A 6,305-nucleotide genomic window follows, 5' to 3' on the forward strand; every position below is an offset into this window, starting at 1 on the left:
TGTGTATATATATATATATATGTATATATATATGTGTTGAAATGTGCTATAGAAGTAAACTTAAATAATTGATTGAACAGAAATGATTAAAAGAAGTGACCTTCCTGATAAAAGATTAAACATTGCGGGTGAGAGATACCATCTTACTGTTGTTTCCTAATTAAAGAAAGATGTATGATAAACTATTTAACTTTGAAATATTGAATGAAAGTTACAAAATATAACTCAAATAAATTTGTTTTCTTGTTTCTGAAAAAAAATCTGACCTTGTGTGCTTCAGAAACAAAATGGATTTCTCCTTTTGTTGTACCCCTCCTACTCTATCAACATGGTACAGTCCATCAAGGCCAGGTGCAAGCCATTAGTATTAATTGAACTTCTTTTGCGTGGAAGAAGAGGTAAGACTCATACAGAATCTCTTAAGACATTTAAGTACATATTGATTTGTAATTCTGAAGAATGTTGTAGGTTACTTGATGTTTGGATGCACCAAAGCATCTGATTTGCTTCAGTTAGTCAGTTTGCATCTTAGTCAGTGTACCAGAGTTTAAAGGGAAGGTGGCTCACTCCAGAATTAGACAAAACTGTATTTGGACATTTTCTGTGCATCAGTGAGTGATATTCTTTCACAGGCACAAATTATCCTTTGTAATAATCATTACTATTAAGATAATGTTTTAATATTTGAAGGTTTTGAGAACCTGTCAATAGAAAGTCAATTATGTAATACTGTGTACTTCAGTACAGGTTTTTCGCATACAATAAAATCAAATCATATTGTGTACAGCAGAGGTGTCAAACTCAAGGTCTTGAGGGCTTGTATACAATAACTTTTAGATGTGTCTGTGATGCCACATGGCTGGATCAAATGAGGTGGTCATCAGCAGGTCATCAACTTGACTGCCCTTAGAAGCTAATTCAGTCATATAATTCAGGTGTTTTGGACCAGAGGAACATCTAAAAGTTGCAGTACACTGCCCCTCGATGCCTGGAGTTTGACACTCCTGATTTAAAGCATCATGTTGTTACTCAACAACAAATTACTCTGATCTTTGCAGGAGATGTCAGCAACAAGGTCTCAGAGAGCAAAAAGAAATCCCAAACATGATGCCAGCTATTATTCTCCTTGGGTGAAGATAAAGAGGATTTGATGTAAAATACATCAATTCATTTAAAGGTGAGTTGTGACTTTTTTATTACAGGATTCCAGAGTTTATTAAAGGATTGTTTTTGTTTACTTTTGTCTTGCTTTTTGACTTTTAAACTATTTTTATACTGCACACTAGCATAGATCATATATATATATATATGTATAAAGGAGGACTGTGTTTTGAAATTCCAAGTATAAAAGAATGAGTGACATTTAGAAGCACCACTCAGCTGACAAACAAATGTTCAAGTAACACAGAAAGACCTCAAATTAGATCAATTAACTGATTTTGAAAAAAATTTAATAATCTCATTTGCTACTATTTGAAAGATATGCATTGTTTAAAGTTTATTCAACCTTACTCATTATGTTTACCTGCAGGTCGGGGTGTGTTCAGCTGCCAGTGCTTTCAAAAAGGAGATTTCCTTATTGAGTGCAGAGGGGAAGTCATAAGTAGGAAGGAACAAGAAAACCGATTGAAAATTTACCATGATGCACTCCAGGCTTTTATGTTTGATTTCAAGTTCAATGGACAACAGCTTTGGTATGTGACTGTTTTAATGTTGTTTTTTATTTTATATTTAATCAAAGTGATGTAAACATTTTCAGCTTCATCAGTAAAAGTAGTTTTAGTTGGAGGAGGAATATTCTTCTGACATGCAAACACCAAATATGCAAAATCATTTCCGTTGCATGGTATAATTATTCTTATAGCATACTTAATATTTTAGTGTTGATGCTGCCAGAGAACATGGATCATTGGGGAGGCTGGTAAATGATGAAGAGATGAACACAAACAACAAAATGAAAGTTACAAGGGTGGATGGAAGACGTCATCTCTGTTTGTTTGCACTCAAAGATATTGGTCCAGGGGAAGAAATGACTTATAATTGTAGTGATTCTGACTGGCTATGGAGAAGAAGGGTACGAGTAAGTGTGAAAATACTATCACAAGTCATTCTACTAGCATTGAAAATATTTTTGAAGGAAATGTCAAGTTGTAGTACAGAGTTTCATTATAGTTGAAAACAAGAAGTGATTAGCAGAGTGCCTAAAAACCAGATTTTGGAGAAAGACTTAACCAGACCACCATTTCAACTTGTTCAGCGCTATCCAAAATGCTAGAAACTGTCATATGTAAATTAGTATATTTTGACCTTATATTAATGAACATTTTATAGCAGGAGACATATTTTGCAGTGTCAATACATAAAATGTCTGTTTAACAATCAGCTGGACAGGTTCATTAAATAGGTGGATTTTATTTTTCTATGGACTCATTCAGTATACATCTCTTCATTTCAGATTTCCAAAGATGAATTGTGTCAGGCTGGTGATGTGGAAACATGCGGATCCTGTTCAACCAACCCTCCACAGGTAATTTTGGTGTCCAACGACCAACATATTATCTAAAACTAAGTCATTGAAATGATATTAAGTACTGTTCAAACACACAGGTATTGTCTAGTACTTGATATGTAAAGCTGCATTAAAAGGGAGGACAGAGGTTTGAAATTACAAGTACAAAAGAATGAAAGTTACATGTAGAAACGCCCATACACAGAGGTCCTGTGTAATACTCATCATGTAAGGTGCCAGAATAAGGAGGACATAGTTTTGAAAGAATGAAAGTGACATGTAGAAATGCCTATACACGCAGGTCCTGTGTAATACTCAAAATGTAAGGTCCCTGAATAAGGAGGACTGTTTTCTACATTGGGAACAAACTCGCATTCAATGAGTGTTCTTTACATTTCAGATTTCCAAAGATGAATTGTGTCAGGCTGGTGATGTGGAAACATGCAGATCCTGTTCAACCAACCCTCCAGAGGTAATTTTGGTGTCCAACAACCAACATATTTTCTAAAACTAAGTCATTGAAATGTTATTAAGTACTGTTCAAACACACAGGTATTGTCTAGAACTTGATATGTAAAGCTGCATTAAAAGGGAGGACAGAGGTTTGAAATTACAAGTACAAAAGAATGAAAGTTACATGTAGAAACGCCCATACACAAAGGTCCTGTGTAATACTCATCATGTAAGGTGCCAGAATAAGGAGGACATAGCTTTAAAATTACAAATACAGACGAATGAAAGTGACATGTAGAAACGCCTATACACACAGGTCCTGTGTAGTACTAAAAATGTAAGGTCCCTGAATAAGGAGGACTGTTTTCTACATTGGGAACAAACTCACATTCAATGAGTGTTCTTTACATTTCAGATTTCCAAAGATGAATTGTGTCAGGCTGGTGATGTGGAAACATGCAGATCCTGTTCAACCAACCATCCAGAGGTAATTTTGGTGTCCAACAACCAACATATTTTCTAAAACTAAGTCATTGAAATGTTATTAAGTACTGTTCAAACACACAGGTATTGTCTAGAACTTGATATGTAAAGCTGCATTAAAAGGGAGGACAGAGGTTTGAAATTACAAGTACAAAAGAATGAAAGTTACATGTAAAACGCCCATACACAAAGGTCCTGTGTAATACTCATCATGTAAGGTGCCAGAATAAGGAGGACGTAGCTTTAAAATTACAAATACAGACGAATGAAAGTGACATGTAGAAACGCCTATACACACAGGTCCTGTGTAGTACTAAAAATGTAAGGTCCCTGAATAAGGAGGACTGTTTTCTACATTGGGAACAAACTCACATTCAATGAGTGTTCTTTACATTTCAGATTTCCAAAGATGAATTGTGTCAGGCTGGTGATGTGGAAACATGCGGATCCTGTTCAACCAACCCTCCAGAGGTAATTTTGGTGTCCAACAACCAACATATTTTCTAAAACTAAGTCATTGAAATGTTATTAAGTACTGTTCAAACACACAGGTATTGTCTAGAACTTGATATGTAAAGCTGCATTAAAAGGGAGGACAGAGGTTTGAAATTACAAGTACAAAAGAATGAAAGTTACATGTAAAAACGCCCATACACAAAGGTCCTGTGTAATACTCATCATGTAAGGTGCCAGAATAAGGAGGACATAGTTTTGAAAGAATGAAAGTGACATGTAGAAACGCCAATACACGCAGGTCCTGTGTAATACTCAAAATGTAAGGTCCCTGAATAAGGAGGACTGTTTTCTACATTGGGAACAAACTTGGATTCAATGAGTGTTCTTTACATTTCAGATTTCCAAAGATGAATTGTGTCAGCTGGTGATGTGGAAACATGCAGATCCTGTTCAACCAACCCTCAGAGGTAATTTTGGTGTCCAACAACCAACATATTTTCTAAAACTAAGTCATTGAAATGTTATTAAGTACTGTTCAAACACACAGGTATTGTCTAGAACTTGATATGTAAAGCTGCATTAAAAGGGAGGACAGAGGTTTGAAATTACAAGTACAAAAGAATGAAAGTTACATGTAAAACGCCCATACACAAAGGTCCTGTGTAATACTCATCATGTAAGGTGCCAGAATAAGGAGGACATAGTTTTGAAAGAATGAAAGTGACATGTAGAAATGCCTATACACGCAGGTCCTGTGTAATACTCAAAATGTAAGGTCCCTGAATAAGGAGGACTGTTTTCTACATTGGGAACAAACTCGCATTCAATGAGTGTTCTTTACATTTCAGATTTCCAAAAAGTAACCGTATCAGGCTGGTGACGTGGATGCATGGGGATCCTTTTAACCAACCCTCCTGAGGTACTATTGGTCTCCAAAGACCAACTTATTTTCTAAATGAAGTCATTAAAATGGTATTAACTACTGTTCAAACAAACAGGTCTTGTGTAATATTCATCATGTAAGATGCAGGTATATAGAGGACTGAGTTTTGAAGTTACAAAATTGAAAGTTACATGTAGAAGTGCACAGACACACAGGTCTTGTGTAATATTCAACATGTAATGTGCAGGAATATGGAGAACTGTTTTCTACATTGGGAAGAGACTCACCTTAAGCAAGTGTTCTTTACTTTTCAGTTGATTAACCCCATATTTTTTATATGTTCTTTTCAGCACAAAGTAAACACAGATGGTAAGGGGAAAGAGCTCAACAGAAAACTAAAACAGAAGGACATAGAGCCCGCAGAAAAGGAACACAAATAAAAATTCTGGTAAATCACCACACCTACACAAGTCTTGAAACACCAAGCTAGTTAAGCTCAAAAGCACAACTGAAGCATGGTCAAAAGTAATGATCTACACCACTGAAAGGCAATAGGGTGACCATGTTCTTCTTTATGCATGATATTTTGAGCAGACATTATCCAATATGTCATCTGGCTTAAATTACCACACACATACCATTTAACTGTGCCTTGTATTAAAATGATAAACTTTCACACAGCCAATGTTCAGATGCTAGAAAATCTAATTTGGTGATCAGTAATGGGACTGTTTATACTACTTTCTCTATCCCAATCTTAATCTGAAATACATTCACATATTTATATTTTTTCAAAATATCAAAGCACCACAAAACTAATAAGCAAAGTAATCAGAGTATATCTTTAAATTTGGTTAATTTTAAGATATTAACCAAATTAACATCTTAAATTTGATTAATCTCTGGTTTTAGGAAACCAGAGATCTCAATAAACCCCTTTGCTGATGCTGCACCTGTACAGAACCTGTATTTTGGTGGAGTCAGTGAGATGGTTCAGAGTGGGATCTCCTTCACTGGAAAAAGACTAGGCACCAGCATTAGAAGGAGGAACAAGTCTTTTGGCTTTGGATGGTTCTTCACCAGCTGCTGAGGCCTGTTTGTCAAACAAATGCAATTTTAAATTATGAAAAAAAAATTTTTTTTTCTAGAATTCCCTCAAATAATTAATCATACATACCAAGCAACCATACCAAGTGTTAACCTGTTTGGCATTTGCAGAAATTAATTTTCATCGATGCAACCTACATGCTCATTTCTGTAGCTTCTCCCACTAATGTATGTTCTTTATGAATGCTTATTTGAAAACAGGCATTACATAATTTATAACCAAGAAAAATTAACAATTGGAGTTGGTTTTCACTAATGAATTATTTCTTTTTTCTAGCATCTATGGAAAGTGCTCGGAGAGCAAATGAGCATCCATGATCTCCTGGAGATTGCTGCGGTCATGAGGCACTTTGGCGAACACATCAAGAAAGGACAACTGGCCACTATAATAGAATGCCAGCATTATCTTTTTGA

At 35.4% G+C, this 6,305-nt stretch overlaps 1 long non-coding RNA gene across 1 annotated transcript; it reads left to right on the forward strand.

The window, feature by feature from the left end:
• Positions 1-1,143: 1,143 nt before the first annotated feature.
• On the forward strand, positions 1,144-2,405 carry LOC122836886. Its single transcript, XR_006371651.1, has 3 exons — positions 1,144-1,177; positions 1,532-1,694; positions 1,882-2,405. It is a non-coding gene; the product is annotated as an uncharacterized LOC122836886 (long non-coding RNA).
• Positions 2,406-6,305: the final 3,900 nt, after the last annotated feature.

Source organism: Gambusia affinis, linkage group LG09, assembly GCF_019740435.1.
Source record: "Gambusia affinis linkage group LG09, SWU_Gaff_1.0, whole genome shotgun sequence".
NCBI classification, from domain to species: Eukaryota; Metazoa; Chordata; class Actinopteri; order Cyprinodontiformes; family Poeciliidae; genus Gambusia; species Gambusia affinis.